This window comes from Salvelinus fontinalis, chromosome 18, assembly GCF_029448725.1.
Source record: "Salvelinus fontinalis isolate EN_2023a chromosome 18, ASM2944872v1, whole genome shotgun sequence".
NCBI classification, from domain to species: Eukaryota; Metazoa; Chordata; class Actinopteri; order Salmoniformes; family Salmonidae; genus Salvelinus; species Salvelinus fontinalis.
The window spans coordinates 33,890,744-33,905,878 of NC_074682.1; the positions used below are offsets into that span (position 1 = coordinate 33,890,744).

At 40.2% G+C, this 15,135-nt stretch overlaps 1 pseudogene; it reads right to left on the reverse strand.

The window, feature by feature from the left end:
• Positions 1-8,884: 8,884 nt before the first annotated feature.
• LOC129815979 (ubiquitin-60S ribosomal protein L40-like) lies at positions 8,885-9,275 on the reverse strand (annotated as a pseudogene).
• Between the last annotated feature and the right edge of the window lie 5,860 nt (positions 9,276-15,135).

The window sequence follows — 15,135 nt, forward strand, 5'->3', positions numbered from 1 at the left end:
GTATCTGATCAGTATGATAGAGGTAGACAAGTCGTGATAATGAATAGAGAATCACTATGACAGAGGTAGACACGTCATGATAATGAGTATAGAATTAGTATGATAGAGGTATACCAGTCATTGTAATGAGTATAGAATCAGCATGATAGAGGTATACCAGTCATGCTAATGAGTATAGGATCAGTATGATAGAGGTATACCAGTCATGGTAATGAGTATAGAATCAGCATGATAGAGGGAGACCAGTCATGGTAATGAGTATAGAATCAGTATAATAGAGGTATAACAGTCATGGTAATGAGTATAGAATCAGTATGATAGAGGTATACCAGTCATGCTAATGAGTATAGGATTAGTATAATAGAGGTATAACAGTCATGGTAATGAGTATAGAATCAGTATGATAGAGGTATACCAGTCATGCTAATGAGTATAGGATTAGTATGATAGAGGTACACCAGTCATGCTATGGAGTATAGAATCTGAATGATAGATGTATACCAGTCAATCTAATTAGAATTGGATCAGTATGATAGAGGTATACCAGTTATGGTAATGAGTATAGGATCAGTATGATAGAGGTATACCAGTCATGGTAATGAGTATAGCATCAGTGTGATAGAGGTATACCAGTCATGGTAATGAGTATAGGATCAGTATGATAGAGGTATACCAGTCATGGTAATGTGTCTACAATCAGTATGATAGAGGTATACCAGTCATGGACATGAGTATAGAATCAGCATGATAGAGGTATACTAGTCATTGGAATGAGTATAGGTATATGAGTATGGTAGAGGTATACCAGTCATGGTTAAGAGTATAGGATCAGTATGATAGAGGTATACCAGTCATGGTAATGAGTATAGAATCAGTATGATAGAGGTATACTAGTCATTGGAATGAGTATAGGTATATGAGTATGGTAGAGGTATACCAGTCATGGTAATGAGTATAGAATCAGTATAATAGAGGTATACTAGTCATTGGAATGAGTATAGGTATATGAGTATGGTAGAGGTATACCAGTCATGGTAATGAGTATAGAATCAGTATAATAGAGGTATACCAGTCATGGTAATGAGTATAGAATCAGTATGATAGAGGTATACTAGTCATTGGAATGAGTATAGGTATATGAGTATGGTAGAGGTATACCAGTCATGGTAATGAGTATAGAATCAGTATAATAGAGGTATACCAGTCATGGTAATGAGTATAGAATCAGTATGATAGAGGTATACTAGTCATTGGAATGAGTATAGGTATATGAGTATGGTAGAGGTATACCAGTCATGGTTAAGAGTATAGAATCAGCATGATAGAGGTATACTAGTCATTGGAATGAGTATAGGTATATGAGTATGGTAGAGGTATACCAGTCATGGTAATGAGTATAGAATCAGTATGATAGAGGTATACCAGTCATGGTAATGAGTATAGAATCAGTATGATAGAGGTAGACAAGTCGTGATAATGAGTAGAGAATCAGTATGACAGAGGTAGACAAGTCGTAATAATGAATAGAGAATCACTATGACAGAGGTAGACAAGTCGTGATAATGAGTAGAGAATCAGTATGACAGAGGTAGACAAGTCATGATAATGAGTATAGAATTAGTATGATAGAGGTATACCAGTCGGTGATGAGTATAGGATCAGTATGATAGAGTTATACCAGTCATGGTAATGAGTATAGGATCAGTATGATAGAGGTATACCAGTCATGGTAATAAGTATAGAATCAGTATGATAGAGGTATACCAGTCATGGTAATGAGTATAGGATCAGTATGATAGAGGTATACCAGTCATGGTAATGAGTATAGAATCAGTATGATAGAGGTATACCAGTCATGGTAATGAGTATAGGATAAGTATGATAGAGGTATACCAGTCATGGTAATGCGTATAGGATCAGTATGATAGAGGTACACCAGGCATGGTAATGCGTATAGGATCAGTATGATAGAGGTACACCAGGCATGGTAATGAGTATAGAATCAGTATGATAGAGGTATACCAGTCATGGTAATGAGTATAGAATTAGTATGATAGAGGTATACCAGTCGGTGATGAGTATAGGATCAGTATGATAGAGGTATACCAGTCATGGTAATGCGTATAGGATCAGTATGATAGAGGTACACCAGGCATGGTAATTTGTATCTGATCAGTATGATAGAGGTAGACAAGTCGTGATAATGAATAGAGAATCACTATGACAGAGGTAGACACGTCATGATAATGAGTATAGAATTAGTATGATAGAGGTATACCAGTCATTGTAATGAGTATAGAATCAGCATGATAGAGGTATACCAGTCATGCTAATGAGTATAGGATCAGTATGATAGAGGTATACCAGTCATGCTATGGAGTATAGGATCAGAATGATAGATATATACCAGTCAATCTAATTAGTATCGGATCAGCATGATAGAGGTATACCAGTTATGGTATTGAGTATAGGATCAGTATGATAGAGGTATACCAGTCATGGTAATGAGTATAGAATCAGCATGATAGAGGGAGACCAGTCATGGTAATGAGTATAGAATCAGTATGATAGAGGTATACCAGTCATTGTAATGAGTATAGAATCAGTATGATAGAGGTATACCAGTCATGCTAATGAGTATAGGATTAGTATGATAGAGGTACACCAGTCATGCTATGGAGTATAGAATCTGAATGATAGATGTATACCAGTCAATCTAATTAGAATTGGATCAGTATGATAGAGGTATACCAGTTATGGTAATGAGTATAGGATCAGTATGATAGAGGTATACCAGTCATGGACATGAGTATAGAATCAGCATGATAGAGGTATACTAGTCATTGGAATGAGTATAGGTATATGAGTATGGTAGAGGTATACCAGTCATGGTTAAGAGTATAGGATCAGTATGATAGAGGTATACCAGTCATGGTAACAAGTATAGAATCAGTATGATAGAGGTATACCAGTCATGGTAATGAGTATAGGATCAGTATGATAGAGTTATACCAGTCATGGTAATGAGTATAGAATAAGTATGATAGAGTTATACCAGTCATGGTAATGAGTATAGAATCAGTATGATAGAGGTATACCAGTCATGGTAATGAGTATAGGATAAGTATGATAGAGGTATACCAGTCATGGTAATGAGTATAGAATCAGTATGATAGAGTTATACCAGTCATGGTAATAAGTATAGAATCAGTATGATATAGGTATACCAGTCATGGTAACAAGTATAGAATCAGTATGATAGAGGTATACCAGTCATGGTAATGAGTATAGGATCAGTATAATAGAGGTAGACAAGTCGTGATAATGAGTAGAGAATCAGCATGACAGAGGTAGACAAGTCATGATAATGAGTATAGAATTAGTATGATAGAGGTATACCAGTCATTGTAATGAGTATAGAATCAGCATGATAGAGGTATACCAGTCATTGTAATTAGAATAAAATCAGTATGATAGAGGTATACCAGTCATTGTAATGCGTATAGGATCAGTATGATAGAGGTATACCAGTCTTGATATTGATTATAGTGTGCGTGTGCATGCGTGTGTCACGTTCCTGACCTATTTCTGTTAGTTTGTTGTATGTGTTAGTTGGTCAGGACGTGAGTTTGGGTGGGCATTCTATGTTTTCTGTTTCTATGTTGGTTTATGTGTTGCCTGGTATGGCTCTCAATTAGAGGCAGGTGTTTGGCGTTTCCTCTAATTGAGAGTCATATTTAGGTAGGTTGTTTCACAGTGTTCGTTGTGGGTGGTTGTCTCCTATGTCTGTGTCTATGTTACACCATACGGGACTGTTTCGTGCGTTCGTCATTTTGTGTAGTCATTTTTCCTGTTCGTGATTTCTTCGTGTTTCATGTAAGTTCTTCGTCCAGGTCTGTCTACATCGTTTTTGTTGTTTTGTAATATATCAAGTGTTCTTCGTGTGTTTAGTTCGTCTTGCAAATAAATAATTATGTATTCACAACCCGCTGCGCCTTGGTCGAATCACTACTCCTCCTCTTCGTATGAAGAGGAGGAAAGCCGTTACAGCGTGCCTGTGAAAGAAAGAAAGAAAGAAAGAAAGAAAGAAAAGGAAAGGCACTAGAGAGGGAGAGAGAGAGCTTTGGCAATATGTTTCAATTCGTTTTGGCAATATGTACATTGTTACATCAAGCCAATAAAGCACATTTATTTGAATTGAATTGAGAGAGACAGAGAGACAGAGAGAGAGAGAGGCACTAGAGAGAGAGAGAGAGAGAGAGAGAGAGGGGCACTAGAGATAGTGAGAGAGAGAGAGAGAGAGAGAGAGAGAGAAGAGGAGAGAGAGAGAGAGAGAGAGAGAGAGAGAGAGAGAGAGAGAGAGAGAGAGAGAGAGAGAGAGAGAGAGACAGAGTAAGGGAGAGAGAGAGAGAGAGAGAGAGAGAGAGAGAGAGAGAGAGAGAGAGAGAGAGAGAGAGAGAGAGAGAGAGAGAGAGAGAGAGAGAGAGCGAGAGAGAGAGAGAGGCACTGGAGATGGTGAGAGAGAGAGAGAGAGAGAGAGAGAGAGAGAGAGAGAGAGAGAGAGAGAGAGAGAGAGAGAGAGAGAGAGAGAGGCACTGGAGAGAGAGAGAGAGAGAGAGGCACTGGAGATAGAGAGAGAGGGTAGACACAGGAAAACCTGGCTCCCTGTAGAGGAAAGGCTGTGCAACTACTGCACAATAGCAGAACCTGAGACGGAGCGAGAGAGAGAGAGGGCACTGGAGATAGTGAGAGAGGCACTGGAGATAGTGAGAGAGGGGCACTGGAGATATTTTAAAAAGCCTTCGACTAAATTTGGCATGAGGGTCTGCTATACAAATTGACGGAAAGTGGTGTTGGGGGTAAAACATACGACATTATAAAATCCATGTACACAAACAGCAAGTGTGCGGTTAAAATTGGCAAAAAACATGTACATTTCTTCCCACAGGGCTGTGGGGTGAGACAGGGATGCAACTTAAGCCCCACCCTCTTCAACATAAATATCAACGAATTGGCGCGGGCACTAGAAAGGTCTGCAGCACCCGGCCTCACCCTACTAGAATCTGTGGCGTTTTTTCTTTGGCACATGACATGGAGTAGAGGGAGTGAATTAGCTAAAGAGACTGCAGGGCTCAACATTCAGGGCTGCCCACAGGCCCGACAACATCTGCCAAGCTCACCAGGCCCGTTAATCAAGCTTTCATATGACCTGCTTGTGCCAGTACATTTTCAAATTCCAAAACAGAAGATATTTGTATTTAATCCTTCACAATCTTTCTGATATCTGACGCTTCACACTTGTTATTAACCAGCATTCGGTTTCCAAGCGGAGGCAAGAATGTCAAAGCCTTGTCTGGAGTGAGCCCTGCCTAAATAGGCTACATCCTGTATACCCGCACCAGACCGTTCTCAGTGAAGGAGGGAACCCATAAATTCAGAGTTGAACACCGGCACGCACATTCAAGAGTCCTCCACCTGCTTTTTTGTCTTTTTTCATATCAGAGACAGCGACGTCATTATTAGCAACGAAAGGTTTACTTAGGCCTACCCTATGGAGCTGCTTGCTTGTCAAGACATGAACATTATTTGCACAAATCACTTGTTGGTTAAATACAAAATAAATATTGTAATAATGCTATATAATGCTTTTCAGTGTTGTATGGTTTATTTCTCAACTCCAATTCTTGCGCAATAGCGGAGGTGAATAAAGATAGCGGCCCCCATACCACAAATGACTCGCTGTATTGTACATTGCTCTCCTTCACTCTTTTTTGTGTCGTCATTAGCACCGTATGCATGATCTCAAATCTAGCTCCAAGACCTAGGCAATTAGAAAAAACGAAAAAGTATATTGTGCTGATTTATTAGCACTTTGAACCATGTCGGGTGCCGTAGTTTTAAAAACTCAGTGGGCAGTGGTGAAACAATGACGTTGTAACGTCCTGACCAGAGTTCTTATGTGTTTTGCTTGTTTAGTGATGGTCAGGACGTGAGCTGGGTGGGAATTCTATGTTGTGTGTCTAGTTCGTCTGTTTCTGTGTTCAGCCTAATATGGTTCTCAATCAGAGACAGCTGTCAATCGTTGTCCCTGATTGAGAATCATATATAGGTGGCTTGTTTTGTGTTGGGGATTGTGGGTGGTTGTTTCCTGTCTTTGTGTTTTGTCTGCACCAGCTAGGACTGTGACGGTTAGTTTGTTGTCATTTTGTATAGTGTCTTGTTTTGTGTTAATTAAATCATGGAAAATTACCACGCTGCACATTGGTCCTCAGATCCTTCTCGCCTCTCCTCGTCTGAGGAGGAGGACGACTTAGACTGCCGTTACAGACGTCATATCCGAATTTGACTTCTTTATGCTCGATATTCACTGTAAATTCACACAGTTAGGCCTAAACTGTATTTCTAAACACTATATTTTTTTTTTACCTTACTTTAATTAGGCAAGTCAGTTAACTTCTCATGGCTGGGGGGGCGCTATTTTCACGTTCGGATGAAAAGCGTGCCCAGAGTAAACTGCCTGCTACTCAGGCCCAGAAGCTAAGATATGCATTTCATTAGTCGATTTGGATAGAAAACACGTTTCTAAAACTGTTTGAATGATGTCTGTGAGTATAACAGAACTCATATGGCAGGCGAAAACCTGAGAAAAATCCAACCAGGAAGTGGGAAATCTGAGGTTTGTAGGTTTTAAAGTGATTGCCTATGCAATATACAGTGTAAAATTTGGTCCGATTGCACTTCCTAAGGCTTCCACTAGATGTCAGCAGTCTTTAGAACTTTGTTGCAGGGTTCTACTGTGAAGGGGGAGATAATAAGAGCTGTTTGAATCAGGGGTCTGGCAGAAAGCCATTAGTTTAGTCATGCACGCAGCCGTGAGCACGAGCTCTGTTCCTTTTCATTTCTAACGACAAAGGAATTGTCGGGTTGGAATATTATTGAAGATTTATGATAAAAACATCCTAAAGATTGATTCTATACATCATTTGACATGTTTCTACGAACTGTAATATAACTTTTTTTACTTTTCGTCTGGACCTAGTGCCTGCGCCTTGTGCATTTGGATTACTGGACTAAACGTGCGAACAAAATGGAGGTATTTGGACATAAATTATGGACTTTATCGAACAAAACGAACATTTATTGTGGAACTGGGATTCCTGGGAGTGCATTCCGATGAAGATCATCAAAGGTAAGTAAATATTTATAATGCTATTTCTGACTTTTGTTGACTCCACAACATGGCGGGTGTCTGTTTGGTGGCTGAGCGCTGTACTCAGATTATTGCATGGTGTGCTTTTGCCGTAAAGCTTTTTTGAAATCTGACACAGCGGTTGCATTAAGGTGAAGTACAGTATATCTTTAATTCTATGCATAACACTTGTATCTTTCATCAACGTTTATGATGAGTATTTCTGTAAATTGATGTGGCTCTCTGCAAAATCACCGGATGTTTTGGAGGCAAAACATTACTGAACATAACCCGCCAATGTAAACTGAAATTTTTGGATATAAATATGAACTTTATCGAACAAAACATACATGTATTGTGTAACATGAAGTCCTATGAGTGCCATCTGATGAAGATCATCAAATGATGAAGATCATCAAATGTTTGTTTTGTTCGATAAAGTCCATCATTTATGTCCAAATACCTCCATTTTGTTCGCACGTTTAGTCCAGTAATCCAAATGCACAAGGCGCAGGCACTAGGTTAGTGATTCATTTTATCTCTATTTCTGCTTTTTGTGACTCCTCTCTTTAGCTGGAAAATGTCTGTGTTTTTCTGTGACTAGGCGCTGACCGAACATAATCACATGGTATGCTTTCGTCTTAAAGCCTTTTTGAAATCAGACTCTGTGGTGGGATTAAAAACAAGTTTATCTTTAAAATGGTGTATAATACTTGTATGTTTGAGGAATTTTAAATATGAGATTTTTGTTGTTTGAATTTGGCGCCCTGCACTTTCACTGGCTGTTGTCAAATCGATCCCGTTAACGGGATTTCAGCCGTAAGAAGAAATTCTTATTTACAATGACGGCCTACCCCGGCCAAACCCTAACCAGGACGACGCTGCTCTATCGGACTCCCAATCACGGCCGGTTGTGATACAGCCTGGAATCAAACCAGGGTCTTTAGTGACGCCTCTAGCACTGAGATGTAGTGCCTTAGACCACTGTGCCACTCGGGAGCCCTGTAAGGAGTACATGATTTCATTAGTGGAGTGTTTTTTAGGACATTAAACAAGCAGCAACATATTTAGAGTCTGTGATCTAGCTAATGATTACCCCATTGGGGTAAACAATGCAGAGGAGCAACCTCATGCTTCAGCCATGTAGCCACCAGGCTGCATTAGATAGGTGATCGTTCTTCAGCCATGTAGCTTACCATGCTCCATCATACAGGTGACCATTCTTATTGCTAAAATAGCATCAATATGTTATTGGGCTTATTTCTGGAGGAGAATATTACATTTTAAATGGTTTAATAAAAGCTATCTGTCATCATTGAGAGATGGTTTTATTTTTGTTTTCCAAACAATCAGTGTAAGTATCAGATCTTATGGTTGGCTATAATATAAGGTATTTGCCCAGACTGCAAATGATGCGCTGCATCATTCATGGTGGATGACATATTTACTGTTGTATTGTTGAGCTTTGGTGTTTCTTCATTTCTGCCATATTGCCTTCAAATATTTGGCACAATGAGTCCTATACATTCTAGCCAACACACTGTATTGACAGTTTCATGACCACTAACTTCTATATCCTCACCCATATGCCTATCTTCCTGTTGTATCTCATTACATTCCAAATTAAGTAATATTTTGTACTTCACATTTTTTGACAGTTCTGCATGTGTACCACAGAAGCATCAAGCAAACTGTTTACTTCAGCTTCTTCTTGGGGCCCAAGTTGATGGCATGTTCTCACATATTCTTGCTGCAGTTGACAGCATGAGGATGGAGGCGAGCGTAGGACTTGTGGCAGATCATTTTGTCGCAGTTGTCCTTCTGGGCCAGCTGATGGCTCAAGAGATGGCTCGATGATGCCTCCACGCAGACACAAAATGCAGGGTGGACTCTTTCTGGATGTTGTAGCGTGACAACGTGCGACCATCTTCAAGCTATTTTCCAGTGAAGATCAGACCCTGCTGATTAGGATGAATACCTGAATAATCCTGGATCTTGGCCTTGACATTTTCAATAGCATCGCTGGGCTCAACCTCAAGGGTGATGTTTTTTTCCGTCAACGTCTTCACGAAGATCTGCATCTTGGCAGGCCAGCCGCTAGCTGAGCCTCAACATATGTTTTGAACTCAAATTCCAGTAGCACATTCGATCATTTTCCTAAGAAATTCTTATGAATAATACATGTCCTTTTAACAGAAAAGGAGACTGAGTAGGAGGAGGATGATAATTCCTGGGGAAGTTAGACCAGCACAACAGGCTCCCTGGAGACCAAACAGATGTTTACATTTGAGCTGCATCAAAGACACATCACAGCACATGCCAGTGATGCCACTGAGCCCCAGGAAAGAAGGCCTGCTTAGCTTGTCACAGAAACGTCTTCTCAGGTTTGCTGCTTGACGGTGCTAAATTCATTAATGAGAAAGTATGAGCTGATTTGAGAGGAGAAGACAAGACAAGGACTTCCTTGTTGGAAATCGTATGACTTTTAAAACAAGGTTTTGAGATAGAGCGAAGTGTCTATGAGCTTTTGAGGTTTTTCTAAATTAACCTGTGAATAAATGAGATGCTCTGGAAACGTGGAATATTGGTGAGATTAATATGAAAGAGAGAACATTTGCTATATAAGTACAATATACAGTATATTAGGGGTCCCCAATAAGTGGCCTGCGGGCTGAACAGGATTTTATTTGGCCGCAATGTTTTCTGAGCAAAACATTTTATATACCAGTTAAATCTTTGGATAATTTTCCAAATAAAGAAAAACCCTTCAATAAGTATGTGTGTCCAAACTTTTGACTGGTACTGTATATATAGATACAGTGACTTCAGAAAGTATTCACTGGCCTACACATATACCAATACCCCATATTACAATACCCCATAATGTCAAAGGGGAATTGTGTTTTTCTAAATGTTCTAAATTAATTAAAAATGAAAAGCTGAAATGTCTTGAGTCAATAAGTATTCAACCCCTCTGTTATGACAAACCTAATACGTTCAGGAGTAAAAATGTGCTTACCAAGTCACATAATAAGTTGCATAATAATGTTTAACATGATTTTTGAATGACTATCTCATCTCTGTACACCACACATACGATTATCTGTAAGGTCCCTCAGTCGAGCAGTGCATTTGAAACACAGATTCAACCACAAAGACCAGGGTGTTTTCCAATGCCTCGCATAGAAGATGGGTAAAAAAAAAAAAATGCAGAAATGGAATATTTCCCTTTGAGCATGGTGAAGTTATTAATTACAATTTGGATAGTGTTTTAATAATCCAGTCACTACAAATATACAGGTGTCCTTCCTAACTCAGTTGCCATAGAGGACGGAAAACACTCAGGGTTTTGACCATGAGGTCAATGGTGACTTTAAAACAGTTACGAGTTTAATGGTTGTGATAGGAGAAATCTGAGGATGGATCAACAACATTGAAGTTACTCCACAATACTAACCTAAATGACATAGTGAAAAGAAGGAAGCCTGTACATGCATCCTGTTTGCAACAAGGGTGTCACGACTTCCGCCGAAGTTGGTGCCTCTCCTTGTTCGGGCGGCATTCGGCGGTCGTCGTCGTCACCGGCTTTGTGTTTGTTCTTTGTTTAGTGTTCAAGTCTTCTGTGAGCTGGTGTGTTTTCCCTGCGTGGAAATGTTGTTGTTTCTTTTCGAGTAAAGTACGTATTTTACTCAGTTCTGTGTCCTGCGCCTGACTCCGTCCTAACCGCTGCACATTGGCACTTGACAAAGGGACTAAAGTAATAGTGCAAAAAATGTATTTTTGTTCTGAATTTAAAAAATTATGTTTGGAGCAAATTACTGAGTAAAACTCTCCATATATTCAAGCATAGTGGTGGCTACATCATGTTATGGGTATGCTTGTAATCGTCAAGGACTGGGGAGTTTTTCATGATAAAAAATAAATGGAATGGAGCTAAACACAGGCAAAATCCTAGAGGAAAACCTGACACATTCACCTTTCAGCAGGATAATAACCTAAATAAAACGCAAAGCCAAATCTAGACTGAAGTTGCTTACCAAGAAGACAGTGAATGTTCCTGAGTGGCCGAGTTACAGTTTTGACTTAAATCTGCTTGAAAATCTATGGAAAGACTTGAAAATTATTGTCTAGCAATGATCAACAACAGAATTTTTGAAAAGAATAATGGACAAATAATGTACAATCCAGGTGTACAAAGAGACTTACCCAGAAAGACTCACAGCTGTATTTGCTGCCAAAGGTGATTCTAACAAGTATTGACTCAGGGATCTGAATATATTTCATTTTCAACAAATTTGCTAAAATTTGTGTAGATGGGTGAGATTTTCTGTTGTTGATTTAATCCATTTTGTATTCAGGCTGTAACACAACAACATATGGAATAAGTCAAGGGGTATGAATACTTTCAGAATGCTCTGTATATTATTTTATTATAAGAAAATACATCATCGCTTATATCGGGCACGCTTTCAGGAGTTTAAACTCAGTTTAATGTGTCTCCTAACACAACACCAGAGACCATAGTGTCTTTACAGTACAGTGTTCCAGTATAATTGCATTGCCAGAGACAGATTTACAACTCATCTACTGTATGAGCTCTTGGCTCTGAGTGGCGATGATAACACACAAACATTTCTTCACATGAGTGTTATAAAAATGTGCACATTGCTGTTGAAATATCATCCCGTTAAAACAAGGAGCCCAGGATTAGACGCGGGGCATTTTTCTTTATCTTCCTTTTCTTCACACTTAGCCCCCCCCTCTGCTCCACTCACTCACACACTCCCAAATGCAAATGAGCATGATACCCATGAAATTAAGATGCAGTTCCCCAGAGATAGCCACACAGATTATGGCATACTGCGGGAATTTGGAGATATATATGTCATGGTGAGTCAAATTAATTTCACGATAGACTGAGACTTGAAACTATGTCATACCTCCACGTCTGGCATGTACATTGTGTTTCCATTAATTAGGTTTGCTGTATCGGAGGGGTAATAAATCACAAGTCCAGTCAGTTCCTCTTGTAATGAAGTCCCAGCCGCACCGCATGCCGCATCAGCAAAGCACTATTAGCCGTCTCACAACGTTACAGTTTAAATGTACAGTACTGGTTAGAACAAATATATGTACTGTATGTATAGGGCCAAAGATACCGCTTTGTGGACCACACAAGAACCTCCTTGATACTTCCCTATGTGCTTTAACTAGAGAACAGGTTATGTGTTATTCATGTTCAGACCTGCTGCCCTGGCTGACTCCACACAGATTCAGCTGAGGTTAGCCCTCTCAGTGAAGCATGGTGGTGGCAGCATCATGCTGTAGGGATGTTTTTCAGTGGCAGGGACTGGGAAACTAGTCAGGATCGAGAGAAAACCTTCTGTAGAACACTCAGAACCTCAGACTGGGGCGAAGGCTTACCTACCAATAGGACAACAACCCTAAGCACACAGCCAAGACAAGGCAGGAGTGGCTTCAGGACATGTCTCTGAATGTCCTTGAGTGGCCCAGCCAGAGCCCGAACTTGAACCCGATCGAACATCTCTGGAGAGACATGAACATAGTTGTGCAGCGATGCTCCCCACCAACCTGCGTTTGAGAGGATCTGCAGAGAAGAATGGGAGAAACTCCCCAAATACAGGTGTGCCAAGTTTGTAACGTCACACCCAAGAAGACTCAAGGCTGTAATCGCTACCAAAATGCTTCAAAAAAGTATAAGTAAAGGGTCTGAATACTTATGTAAATGTGATATTTCAGTTTTTGTTAAAAAGAAAATTGCAAAAAATCTAAACCTGTTTTTCCTTTGTCATTATGGGGTATTGTGTGTAGATTGATGAGGGGGGAAAACAATTTAATCAATTTTAGAATAAGGCTGTATTGTAACAAAATGTGGAAAAAGTCAAGGGGTGTCAATACTTTCTGAATGCAATGTACCTCTCCTCTCTCTACACCTCTCTATCTCTTTCTGTCTGTCTCTCTCTCCTCATGTCCAACACTCTCAGTCAGAGGTAATCATTATCTGTCTCTCGGTGCGGAGCTGCTGAGTGGTATGCCTGCAGGGCCTGTCTGGCGGAAATGTATGGCCCCTCTGTGGAAAAGTCACACAGAGACAGGCTTGCACCCGCCACCAAGCCTCCCAGACTCAGTCTTGCATTTAAATGGCAGTAAATCGACACTAATTTTCCCAGTGTGTCATTTCCCCATGTAATGGTGTCTGATGGGAGCCGGTGTGATTTTACCGGCGGAGCTGTCAAGGCTGATTTACCCAACGCAGCACTGGAATACAGAGAGGAAGAGCTCTTCTAGCACCTGAGTGGAGGGTAGAAGACAACCTCCTCGGTTTTACCCACAGGAACGGGTAAAAAGACCCCAGTCATATCTACCTCTGTGAGATCATGGTTTGGGACAGTAGCTTTTCCTGACCATGCAACCTGACAAGTAAAATCTCTGGTCCCTAGTTATGGTGAATGCTGCACAATGGGGGTATTCATAGCTTTAGTATCAGTTGCTAAATTGCCACCAAAGGGACATGTATATAGTAGTCATTCCTCCTGCCTAACAACAGTATGTTGGCAGGCTGTAGGTTTCACAGATGACAGCTATTAAAGCAGGTAGAACTGGAGGCAGAACAGAAGGCTGGGTTTAAATGTCAATGGTAGAAATCATTGAAGTGAAGATAAAGGTTGGGCACAAATGAAGTGAATGCACACTGCACTGTACAATGACATGCAATAAAAGGTATCCGGTTATTTCCTTGCGCTTAATAACAGATACCTGCACTTACAGTCTATGACAGTGGTAGTAACAAGATACCTGCACTTACAGTCTATGACAGTGGTAGTAACAAGATACCTGCACTTACAGTCTATGACAGTGGTAGTAACAAGATACCTGCACTTACAGTCTATGACAGTGGTAGTAACAAGATACCTGCACTTACAGTCTATGACAGTGGTAGTAACAAGATACCTGCACTTACAGTCTATGACAGTGGTAGTAACAAGATACCTGCACTTACAGTCTATGACAGTGGTAGTAACAAGATACCTGCACTTACAGTCTATGACAGTGGTAGTAACAAGATACCTGCACTTACAGTCTATGACAGTGGTAGTAACAAGATACCTGCACTTACAGTCTATGACAGTGGTAGTAACAAGATACCTGCACTTACAGTCTATGACAGTGGTAGTAACAAGATACCTGCACTTACAGTCTATGACAGTGGTAGTAACAAGATACCTGCACTTACAGTCTATGACAGTGGTAGTAACAAGATACCTGCACTTACAGTCTATGACAGTGGTAGTAACAAGATACCTGCACTTACAGTCTATGACAGTGGTAGTAACAAGATACCTGCACTTACAGTCTATGACAGTGGTAGTAACAAGATACCTGCACTTACAGTCTATGACAGTGGTAGTAACAAGATACCTGCACTTACAGTCTATGACAGTGGTAGTAACAAGATACCTGCACTTACAGTCTATGACAGTGGTAGTAACAAGATACCTGCACTTACAGTCTATGACAGTGGTAGTAACAAGATACCTGCACTTACAGTCTATGACAGTGGTAGTAACAAGATACCTGCACTTACAGTCTATGACAGTGGTAGTAACAAGATACCTGCACTTACAGTCTATGACAGTGGTAGTAACAAGATACCTGCACTTACAGTCTATGACAGTGGTAGTAACAAGATACCTGCACTTACAGTCTATGACAGTGGTAGTAACAAGATACCTGCACTTACAGTCTATGACAGTGGTAGTAACAAGATACCTGCACTTACAGTCTATGACAGTGGTAGTAACAAGATACCTGCACTTACAGTCTATGACAGTGGTAGTAACAAGATACCTGCACTTACAGTCTATGACAGTGGTAGTAACAAGATACCTGCACTTACAGTCTATGACAGTGGTAGTAACAAGATA